General features: G+C 49.0%; 1 long non-coding RNA gene across 1 annotated transcript; it reads right to left on the reverse strand.

The window, feature by feature from the left end:
* Window positions 1-85: 85 nt before the first annotated feature.
* Window positions 86-11499, reverse strand: LOC125701749 (uncharacterized). The gene is made up of 2 exons (XR_007380350.1): window positions 11018-11499; window positions 86-1046 (listed from the first exon to the last, which is right to left on the reverse strand). It is a non-coding gene; the product is annotated as an uncharacterized LOC125701749 (long non-coding RNA).
* Between the last annotated feature and the right edge of the window lie 83 nt (window positions 11500-11582).

Here is an 11582-nt window from a genome sequence, read left to right on the forward strand (position 1 = left end):
TGTCCCCAAGTGCCAATGCCACCCCTCCTCTATGTCAAGGATGTTGGGTTGGGAGCCGAAAGCCAATGTCAATGTTTCTTTAAACATCCTTATCAGGGGAAGCAGCACTGAGGTAATGTTTGTTGAGTACATGCATGTACATGGGATTGTGTCCAGAGGGCCACCGCTGAAGGGAGGTGGCAGTGCTGATCTATGGGCTCTCAGATATTTCTAATTCTCTGGGGCTGTCTCTGGATGTCTCCTCAATGGGGAAAAGTAGCAGGACGTGGTGCATTATAATAGTAAAAAAAAAAGAAGACAGCATAAAATCTCATTTTGAGGATTATGAAGTGCCAGAACACGCACACACCAAAAAAAAACAAAACAAAACAAGCTGTAAACAGGATGTCTGAAAAGATCTTAAGCATAAAGGTCAGAATCTACAATTTAAATGGCTCGCTACTGCTTTCTTGCTCAGTGCCACTAATGAGCCGTGATGCAAAAAACCAAGTTTGTTCTCGAAGCCACCGCTCTGAGTCCTTTTGTGATCAGAAATGTCAGCTTTTTGAGCAGCACATGCTGCCTGGGGTGCTGGAGGCAGTGGGGTTGGGATGCTGCAAATGGGTGGTGGTGGAGCTGGAGCTGCCCTCCTGCCTTCCCAAGGAGGTAATGGGGTCACCATCCCAAGAGGTGTTCAGGGAGTGTGGAGATGTGGCACTGAGGGATGTGGTTTAGCGGAGGGGATGGGTTGGGGTTGGACTTGGTGAGCTCGATGATCTTTTCCAACCTTAATGACTCTGCGATTAGAGGATGAGTCCAGAGCTCACAGACACTGCGCTAAGTGGAAACCAATGGGATGAGGAGATGCCTTTGGGTCATTCATTGCTTATATCCTTGCCAGGGGGGTGGTAAATCATCATTGTGATGTCTATGCCAAAATTCCAGGGGCAGCAGAGCTGCATTATCAGGGAGCAGCTGATGAAAATCAACGCCCAGCAGATCCCATGTTCTCAATGCTTGTCTCCACTTTGACCAACCAGAGCGACGGGAGCCAGAAAGGAGAGAACCTGCAAAAACACAAGTGCTGCAAACCAATGAGCCTCCACAAGCAGTGCAGTTGGTTGCCCATCCTCTTCTTTTCCATTTTGCACTGTTGCATCACATCCATTAGGGACCATCCCCAGCACTGTGTTCCCGGCCCCATGGGAGCAGCAAGCATCTCCCCCAGGGACTGTGCCTCCCAGCTGCCATCCTCAGGAGCTCACACCTCTCCCACTCTGCTTTTTCTTAATTAACTCATTAGGATGGCAGCGGTGGCGATGCAAGCCTCATGGGAGAGTTCTGCAAGCACGGAATGGAATCAGAGACTGAACATCAAAAGCATTTTAGGGAAGAAGGAGGAAGAGGAGGGATATATGATAAGATAGTCTTGCACGTGTATGCATGGCTCATTCGGGAAGGATGTGGCCTCCCACGTATTGGCATTGCTTTTGTGACTGTTTGGAGCTCAGGGAACTAAAACACAAAACAAACAAACAAGAAGAAAGAGGGGAATGTGTGGATTAAAGCTGGAAGGAAGACGATTAAGGGATTGAAGGGAAGAGAAGTGCAGAGGATGTAGATGGAGGGGAGAGCTCCCTGCTCTGCCTTAGGAAACAAAAGGGGAAGAAAGAAAAGATTTTGATAAGCGCTTTAAAAAATTCATGAGGTTTCTGTTTCTCTGTTTATTTATTTCCTCCCTGGGATAAAGTCCTGGAATAAAACATCTCATTTGTCAGGGTCCCGGGGGAGGAGGACACACGTCATCTCCCCTATGGATAAATTACAGCTCTGCAAGGATGGGACAGCAGGAGGGGACAGCTGGGGCAGGAGGGGATGGATCAGGGTTGTGCATAAGGCTTTGTGCAAAAGGCCTGCCCACAGCAAGGGATAAAGCCTTGGACTACAGGAATCCACATGGGGCAGCTCACGGGTGACATAACCCCTGCAGATGTTGCCCCTATGGGTTGAGACCTCCTCTCTTTATTTCCTGCAAAAGAATCCAGCCTGGCCGACGCCATCTGGAGCCATTCCCTTTACCTTAGAGATGAGCACAGTATTTTTATTATTATTATCCTGCTCTTGGCTGAGAGCTGCCCTCCACCGAACGATGCCGTGAAGATTGCTGCAACTAATTCCTGATAACGTTAAGATATTGAAGGGAGAATACAGCCCATAAAGCCTGGGTCTGCTCGTTCCTGTACTGAAGGAATGGCTTTTTCAGCCATTCCCTGGTGTGACGAACGGGGGTGGTACATCACAAATTAACTGCCAGTAAAATTCCGGCTGGTAAAAAGATGAAGGAGCTGTTTTTCAATGGAAGCTGTAAAACCATTTCCTGAAGGAGAACAGCTTCAGCCCCCGGCTCCCTGCCTGCTTACAGAGCCACCATCTGCCTCTGATGGTGCTGTCCTTTTCCCAAATCAGCAGTGCCCCAGGGCTGTCTGCTGCAGACTGTTTGGGCCTGCTTCATAACTGTCACAGCCACTGCCCTGCTTCTGGTCCTGGTCTAGGACTTGGTCTTGGTTATAGCCCTGGTCTAGGTCTTTGTCCCAGATGTGGTCCTTATCCTCGGACTTTATTCTTGTCCTGGTCCTAATCTTAGTCTTGGTCCTAGACTTGGCTCTGGTCCTGGTTCTGATCCTGGCCCAGGTCCTTATCTATTCCTGGTCCTGGTTCCTTGGTCCTGATCCTCCTCCTGGTCCTATTCCTAGTTTTGCACATCTCCCAGCCCATTGCAGCAGGACATTCCCACGGGGGATGGGAAGCCTCACCTGAGAATGTTATCCAGCAGTGACAACTGTATTTCAGTGCCCATGGTAGCCAACGTTCCCCACTGCAGCATAATCTGCCTTTATTATTTCTTTCTGCTGTTTCCATTTCCTCGTTTGCGTGTTACAGATGAGCTGAGAGCACGCAATCATCTGGATTCTTTTTTCCCCCCTCTGGCAAGAGGGAATTCATCACCAGTTTCATATGAAAAGGAGGACGGAGAGAAAGGAAGAGCATATTTTGGCAGTCCTGGTGGCCCCAGGGACTCTGCAACACATAGGACAGGCTGGACCCTATGGACCAGCCCTGCAGTCCCTGGGCTGAGAGCAGGAGATTACTGCAGCTTTAGAGCAGACACGTGTAATGGCCGTGTCCTAGTTTTTGTGAGCAGAATCCAGCATAAAAAAGACACATTAGTGGTGAGAGCAAATATAGTAACTTGCTCTCACATTGGCTTTTCCAACGTTACCAGCTGGAAAGCCATGCCGGGGTCACCAAGGAAAATGAAAAAGGGGCTCTTTCTCCCCCACCTCTCCCTCCTTCTTGGTAGAAAATCATCTCCAGCAGCACTGCCAGCTGTCCAACGCGGTCATATCAGCTCCCTCGGGGTCAGCAGCTGATCTGCCTGCCAGCCCCAGGAGGAGACACCTGGCAGATCCTGTCACTGTCCTCATCTCTGCTCCTGTGCCTGTCCTTGGCCCTGTCCCCATTCACAGTCCTTCTTGTGCCTATCCCCATCTCATCCCCATCTTTATTCTCCATCTCATCCTTATCCCATTCTATTCCCATCCTCATTCCCATTCCCACCTTATCACCACTTCCACACTATCCCCACATCATCCCCATCCTCACCCTATGCCATTCCCATTTCCATTCCCATCCTTACCCCATTCCTATCCTATATCCATCCTCATCTAACACCATTTCCGTTGCCATCCCCATTCCCATCTCCATCCCTTTCCCATTCCCCATCTCATTCTTATCACATCCTTATCCCATCCCCATCCCATCCCCACAGAGCAGTGGGAGCCACCACAGCAGAAGTCACCTTGCCACCTCAGGCAGCTCATTCCTGTCGAAGTAAAGGCATTAATTTCAATATCATTACTAATTACTAATTAAAAGTCCTAAAGCAGAGGTTCTCCCCATGGGAAGGTTGCGTTCCCATTCTGGCACATCTCACCTGGATCGCCCACCCCAGCTGGAACCAAAACTGTACCACAGCAGCCAAATGTGGGTTCCCAAATTAAAAGAACCAATTAAAGCCATTTAATCACTAGCTGCTGTCAGAAGGGAGCTGGAGGAGCATCGTGCCACCTCTGCACATGGGGACCACCCCCAGCACCTTCCCCCCTCCCAGCCACCACCATGCCCCCACCCTGAGCCACAGCTCAGCTGTGTACTCACTGTCTGTGCTCCATTATCACCAATCAATATAACAGTTATTACCTAATGGGCTAAAACTGTAATTCTAATGTCCCAGATCTGCATATTACAGCGCAGCTAATTGGTACAGAACCGATGCAGGGGCTTAATGAAAATGTAAATTCAGGCACATTAATCAAACAATTATTTTGCAACCACAAGATAGACAGTGCTAAACCTAATTAAGAAATAAACAAAGTTAATCAGCGAACAGAAAACGTTTACTAATCGTATAAATATGTTGCAAGGAAGAAATATTAGGCAATAAGTTATTAAAGATTCCCAAACCTGCTCCTCTCACTACAGTCCTTAATAACCCAGCTTCCAGGAAGCACCATCTCGATTTTATTAAAGCATTTGTTCTGCTTTAAGCTCTACTGGGCACCAGAGAACAAGAAATACATTACTCTGCAAGATGAATAATTGCATCAATTTAAAATAATAGGGCTGGGGACTGAACATGTGTGTGTGGGTGACACCTAATGTTGAGACCAATGTATTTTGGGCTTAATTATCAGAAGCTAGTGCTTCTCCAGCTCAAAAGTGAATTCTAAGTCAGACATAAAAGTTGTAAAAAGACACAAATGTTAATGCTGCCAGCATTTCTCTTTCCTCTTCATGTTCATAGCTCCTTGTCAAAACCTGCTTGGTTAGCACATTTTCTGTACATAAATGGGAATACTTCTCTCCCAGCCTTACTTCTGCTGGATGTTGATTTGCACAGCAAAGTGATCTGAATTCCTTGCAGCATCGTCACGCTTCCTGCAGCCTTGTGAGGAGGCTGCAGCAGGCTGGGGGCTTGGAAGGGAGGCAAATAGCAAGCTGAGAGCATCTGCACCCCATCAGAAACAGGCTGGACAGTAATTGGAGCGAGGAGACATCAGTGATGGAAAGCAGGCAGCAGGGTCGCTGCTGCAGCTGTGGGTCACAGTGATGGACAAGGTGATGGTCAAGATGATGGCCAAAATGATCGCCAAGACAGTCACAAATTGATGCCCAAGACAATGGTCAAATGATGGCCAAGGTGCTGCCTCAGCCTGGGTCTCCATTTGGAGACTGCTGGCTCCCGAGATGGAAGATGGTGAGGGCACTCTGGGGAAAGGATGCTGCTGTTGTCACTGATGTGCCCCTGATCCTGGGGGCATGGCCAGGGCTGGGGGCCCCAGCATACATTTTGGGGATGATTCAGCCCTTTTGTTCCATTCTGTTTGCATGAAAGCCTTGCACTCAGGACAAGGTAAAACCTGTCTGGGAAAAACTAAGCTCAGCCAAAAACAGCCTCGGTGTGTTCCTTGGCAGCAAATCCTCTCCATGTTCCTATATTTTCAGTCCCAAAGCCACATCCTCATTTCCCTTCTGGCCCCAATGGCCTCTTAAGTAGCACTGGAACATTGTCCTGGTGCCCCACACCCTAGCTAAGCAAGTTATCAATAGTGTCTCACCTTTAGGGACATCCCCAGCTTTCCCTTGTTCTGATGGGAAGACAAATCAACCACCCAGGAGAAGACGAAGGGAGGCAAAGGATGCCACAGGGGGCACCCAGGTTGCCTCCAGTTCTCCTCCAGCATCATGGCACATACTGGACTACAGTGAACGGTAGCCAGAGACCTGCCAGCCTTCAGGGTGCTCCTTGCCCTGACATCACCATGTGTCCCCATGTCTCTCCAGAGCAGATTTGCTGTGCCAGCACCGCACTCCATTGCTTGGCTGCAGGGGGAAGAATTCACTTTTCAGCTGAGCCAAATGGTGGCTGGCTGCTGCTGCTCTGCAGCACCCGGCTTGTTGGCATTCTCCAGCGGTGCTGCAGGCTCAGCAGGCCCAGAGCTGCTGCAGAGCACTGAATTATTCAGCCGCAGCAGGGCTGTGAGCTGATGGAGCCAGTGAGGGCTCTGAGCACAGCAGAGGAAAGACTGATCTGAAGGTTTTTGGAGCTCCCAGAACGGTGTCCCGATTTCAGAAGTGACAAATCCAGGGCAGCAACTGCTGCACCTCACCCTGATAGGCATCTGCCTAAAAAGTAATAAGTTAAAAGCTAGGAAGAAAATCCACACCAAAGAGCCTGAGCCCTGCAGCAGGACCTTTGGAGGAGAAAAACCACCATGGGGATATCACAGGTGGCAGCCATCGGGTGACGTTGGTGGCATCTCAGCATGTACCATACTACCAGTCCTATGGTTCCAGCCACGCATTTATTGGGATGCTGCCATGATGGATGGCACAAAAGGGCTGACAATCAATCTAGACAAGCATCCAGCACCCAGTCTGGGTTGCTCATTGACCAAATTGCCTAAGTGCTGACACGAGTCACTCCAATATAGGCATGGATGCTGAAGATAGGCAGCATGATGCCACTGGAGTACATGGGAAGGGGAGGAAGGCTACACCTCAGACTGGTCCCATCCATTGACATCCCCCATGAAGTGGATGGAAAGAGCTGCTCTGCTGGTGAGGGTGAGGAGAGCTGGCAGGGCAGGAGGCAGCACAGGGCAATGGGTACAAGGAGGATGGGTTTAATTGGGTCACTCCGGGTGCAAAGGACAGCCATATGGCAGGCGGCCAAGGTGACTGCTGCATCCCTCTCCCCTGCCATTTGGAGATTAAATGAGCCCAGTGCCAAGAGCGTTCAAGCCCTGTCCTTCACGCTCCCATTGTCCCCAGGGAGGATGCTGGCTAGCTTTCCAGCCCCCATCTGCTGCAGGCACAGGAAGCTCCGCAGTGCCCTGGGTCACCCTGAGGCTATGGGATGGGTCACCGGGTGGTCGAAGCATCATTCCCCATGCAGCACCACCAGCCAATTACAGAGATTGCGAGGGCACAAGTGCCTTCCCAGGGTCATTTTTCAAGCGATTAAAAATAAAAAGGCCCAAGCAAGGCTCATATTTCAGCATTAATGTTGCTGCCAAATATTATCATGTCAACGCGGGCTGGAAAACGGAAGCAATCAATAAGAGAGAGGCTCCAGTGCTGAGCAGCGAAGAAGCACAGCAACCCACACCCAGAGGCATCCAGCTGTGCACCGCTGGTTTGGGACCATCTCATAGGGTGTTGTTTTCCTTTTTCTTCTGCTTTCACTTTGGTCCAGGGAGGCCAAATCCAAGACAACAAATGATGGGGAGAGCATCAGTTCTCAGGAGTTGACATAACCCTGCGGGAAGGTGCAAGAGGAAGAGCTGCTATGTGGGTGCTGTCACCCCCCTGTTGTCATTTCTTACTGCTCTGAATCAAATCCAACTCTTCGTTCGCCCATTGCATAAGAAAACTGAGCTCATGTCTCTCTTTGAATGAATTATTCACACTTGGCTCCATATTCACTAATATTTAAAAGCTGCTGCTGTGGGAAATGCCGTTCCCTTTTTTCCAGACGTTGTTCCAGACGATTCAGCTTAAACCATTCACCAAAGAACAATCTGACGCACTGGGGTGGTTGTTTTCTTTCTCGGAGCTGCATGGCCAGATGGGGAGAGGAGGAGGGAGAGGACAGGAACAGAGCTCCTTCCCCTGGCATGTATCCCTTGTGCAGGACACACAGAGGACAGTACAAGGGATGTGCATGAGGACATGTCCCGCATGCTGTCACCTCGCAGCAGCCCTCAAGCATCATGGAATCGTTAAGCTTGAAAAAGACCACTAAGGCCATCAAGTCCAGCTATCAACCCATGACCACCACACCCACTCACAGAATCATTAAGGTTGGAAAAGCCTGCTAAGAACACCATTTCCAACCCCAACCCACCCACCCCATGCCCACTAACCACGTCCATCAGTGCCACAACCTGATGTTCCTTGAACACCTCCAGGAATGGTGACCCCACCACCTCCCTGGGCAGCCCATGCTAATTCTTGGCTTGGTCCTAAGGAACTCATTATTATCCTGGTAGGCACTGAGGGTGGGCCACAGTAAGGACTCCAGGTAGCAGAACTGCCTCAAGTCCATCTATGGGCCAAGCCCACAGTCCTGCAGGTGGCATTGCATCTCCAAAGTCCCACCTGCCTCCCGTAGCCACACAGGAGCCTTTCAGCATCTCTGATTTGGATTTTCAAAAGGAAACTCTTTCTCTTACTGGCAGGAAAAACAGCCCCAAAGTGATTTACTGAGGCTATTGAGATCTCTCCTGCAAGAATCAGGGTTTCCATGGCAGAGCTCTTATCAGTCAGATAGCTATCCACTGTTCAGCCCTGCTGTTAATTAATCGCTCTGACCCTCACCCCAGGGACAAAGTGAGCAACAGACACACTCACGAATTTCTGAGGCTCCTCTAAAGCTGAGGCTCTCAGTTTCAGCCCTCCCCACCCATACACCTGAATCAGCTTTGCTCAGTGGAGCTTCCCTTTGACCCAACAACAATTCCTCCTTTGGCTTTCTACTGCCCCAAGCTTTTTTTCTCTAGGTTTGGTGTAATCAAGATGACATCCTTTTTGCTTCAACAGTTTCTGGAAGGAGATTGCTTGCTGGGATTTGTCACAACACTGCCAGAAGAAAACAAGGAACCATTTATCCACATAACCCCAATGGAGCCAGAAAATGCACTCAGCTTATGCTCCATGCATTGCCATGGCTCTGCATCGCTCCCATCAGGCACGTCAGCCCCACTGAGAGCCTCCATTCATCTCCTAAAGCACCAGGAGATGCCCTCTGCACAAGGCCTGCACCTCGGGCAAGCACACAAAGGCAGCTTTGCACCAGCCTCTGTATCAGCGATGCTGTTCCCAGCTCAATTTCACCTTTGCAAAGGTTTCTCTATCCAAATTTTCCCTTTCTGACAAAGCAGCCCACTTGCAGCTGGACATTTTTATCCAGGTCTGGCTCCAGGTTTGAAAGGCTTTTTATTTTGGAGCTGAAAATGGACCAACTGTCCTTGGAGGCGTCACCAAGAACAAATGCTGATACCTGATTTTCCTTTCCAATGTTTCCTCTCCAGTGCAGACCAGACCTACATTCATGCACGTTTCTAATTAGATGCCACTTTGTCGCAGCAATTTATAGGATCACAGAATCATTAAGGTTGGAGAAGACCACTACAAACATTCAATCCAACCACCAACCCATCACCCCTATGCCCACCAAACCATGTCCCTCAGTGCCACATTTGTTGATGTTGGTAGCACGACTCCAACACGTGGGGGGAAACCACCACCAAAAATCCCACCCTGGGCTGGCAGACACACCGTGATGCTCTACACCATTTGTTGTTCAGCTGCTGCAAATGCGAGACAGGCACACATTGTGGGGCCTCTGTCTGTACAAGAAAACCTGCATCACACCCAGTTAATATTCAAACTGTGATTAATCAAAATACTCCTCTTGTTCCAATTATGCTCACTGTTTGCCTGCACATCCTTTACTTTTGTTTAAGCTTGAGCAGAGTCAATTGGAATCGAGGATTGATGGTGGCTGCCAAACACTCCGCTCTCCAATGGCAATAAGTTACACTCCCATTATGCAGCATGCAACAAAGAGGGATGATATTTATTCTGGAGATGTTTTCTTTCCCAAGAAATACTCAAAACACAGCTGCCATGAGGTAACTCAGCACCACAGGTGCTGCCCTACAGGAAGACATGGGGTAGCTCAGGATCCAGTGCAACCCTAGGAATCGAGAACAAATGAAACCATCAGCATCAATCCCCATGCAAAGAGCAGCTTCCTTGGGCTCTCCAAATCCTCTGAAACCCCATGGCCGATTCAAAATAGTTCTACATTGTGCCAGCAGCCCAGAGGAGATGCTGGACCCAGCAGCACCACACATCTGAGTAATGGTTTATTTTTAGGCTTCAGCATGAAAGTCATTGATCTGAGCTCATAATTGCATCGTTATCTGTGCCCTATGAGATAAAGAGATTTCTAGCTGAAGTCCTTCTGAAAAGCCGCGCTTGAAAGTAGATTTATTTCTTTGAGCTTCTCTATTTTTCAAGTGAAATATTTAACAGTGAAAATTTGCCATCCTTTATTTATTTATTTTTGATCCCAGAAGACAGAAGTGTCTCCTGTAGGAAGGCCAGGAGAGATGGGATAAGAGGTGACCTGCAGCACTGCCTTTTGGGATGGCAGCAGCTATCCTGGAGCCAGATTTGGGAGGAGCCCCAGGGTGTCCCACCATGAACTGCTCCCATCTCCAGAGCAGCCATGAAGGCACCCCACATCCTTGCACAGCTCCCACCACTTCCTCCTTATTGAGAAAATAATGCTAATGCACTAAAAGGCTCTCTGCAATGCAAAGCAAGGATGAGAGCTTTGTAGAAGTCCTTTTTAATGAATTACACCCTAAGAAGAGAGGTTAGCAGTGGGCACTTCAGGGTCATAGAATCATTTGAGTCGGAAGGGACCCCCAAAAGCCAACTGCTCCCACTGCCTGCAGTGCACAGGGGCGCCCACATCTCTATCAGTGCTCACAGCCCCATCCCCTGGGTGTCTGCAGGGATGGGGCACCACCACCTCTCTGGGCACCCTGTGCAGTGCCTCACTGCCCTCAGTGTAAAAACTTCCTTATATCCAGTCTAAATCTCCTCTCTTTTAGTTTGAAACCATTTCCCCTTGTCCTATCACAACAGACCCTGCTTCAGAGTCCACCCCCTTCTTTCTTACAGCCTCCATTTAGATACCGAAAGAACGATAACATGGATTGTGTCCTTGGGCACTGCCACAAGCTTCACAAAAGGAAAGCACATCTTGGGAGAAGACAGCAGAGAGGCAAGCAGTGATCCCTGTAGGGATCTCCTGTTGCACCATTCTTGGGAAGCACACCACGTTGGTATCATAGATCCAACAAAGCTGCTGAGTTCTTTCCCTGAGAGAAGCACTCACCTCCTGCTCAGAAGCAGCACAGGAGCCCAGCGCTTGGTCATCATCCTCAGCCCAGCGGGTGGAAGAGGTGTGCTCTGCTCCCAGACTTTCTCCTCCTCTCTGAAGCTCCCTGGCCATTCTCCAACACCAGCAAGAGATCCACTTCCACACCAGCTGCTTACTGAGCTGGCTGTCACCTATGCTTTACAGTTGTCTCAATGAAAAGCAAATCTGTATTGATTCCATAACAACCAAGGCTGTAAATTACTGTTTGGGACTGGCTTGGTCAGTACTGAGATGAGAATCTATTGATTGCACCGAAGGTTTTAATCTAATTAGGACTCAAGGAAACTTGTTGGAATAGCAGAACAATTCAGATGCTCTGAGATGTAATTAAAAACATAAAGCATAATGAAACATAATACCTACAAAAGCACAACATGCAAATAATGGCCCTGGTCAAACAAAGTTTGCAGTCCAAGGGCTTCCTGTTAGGCTGAGAAGAAAACAGGAGTAGAAGTATCAGCTGGGGCCTAATGACCCTCTTTTATCCCCTCTCTCTCTCTCTTTAGAAGCCCTTCCAATC

This window comes from Lagopus muta, chromosome 17 (genome assembly GCF_023343835.1).
Source record: "Lagopus muta isolate bLagMut1 chromosome 17, bLagMut1 primary, whole genome shotgun sequence".
Classification (NCBI taxonomy): Eukaryota; Metazoa; Chordata; class Aves; order Galliformes; family Phasianidae; genus Lagopus; species Lagopus muta.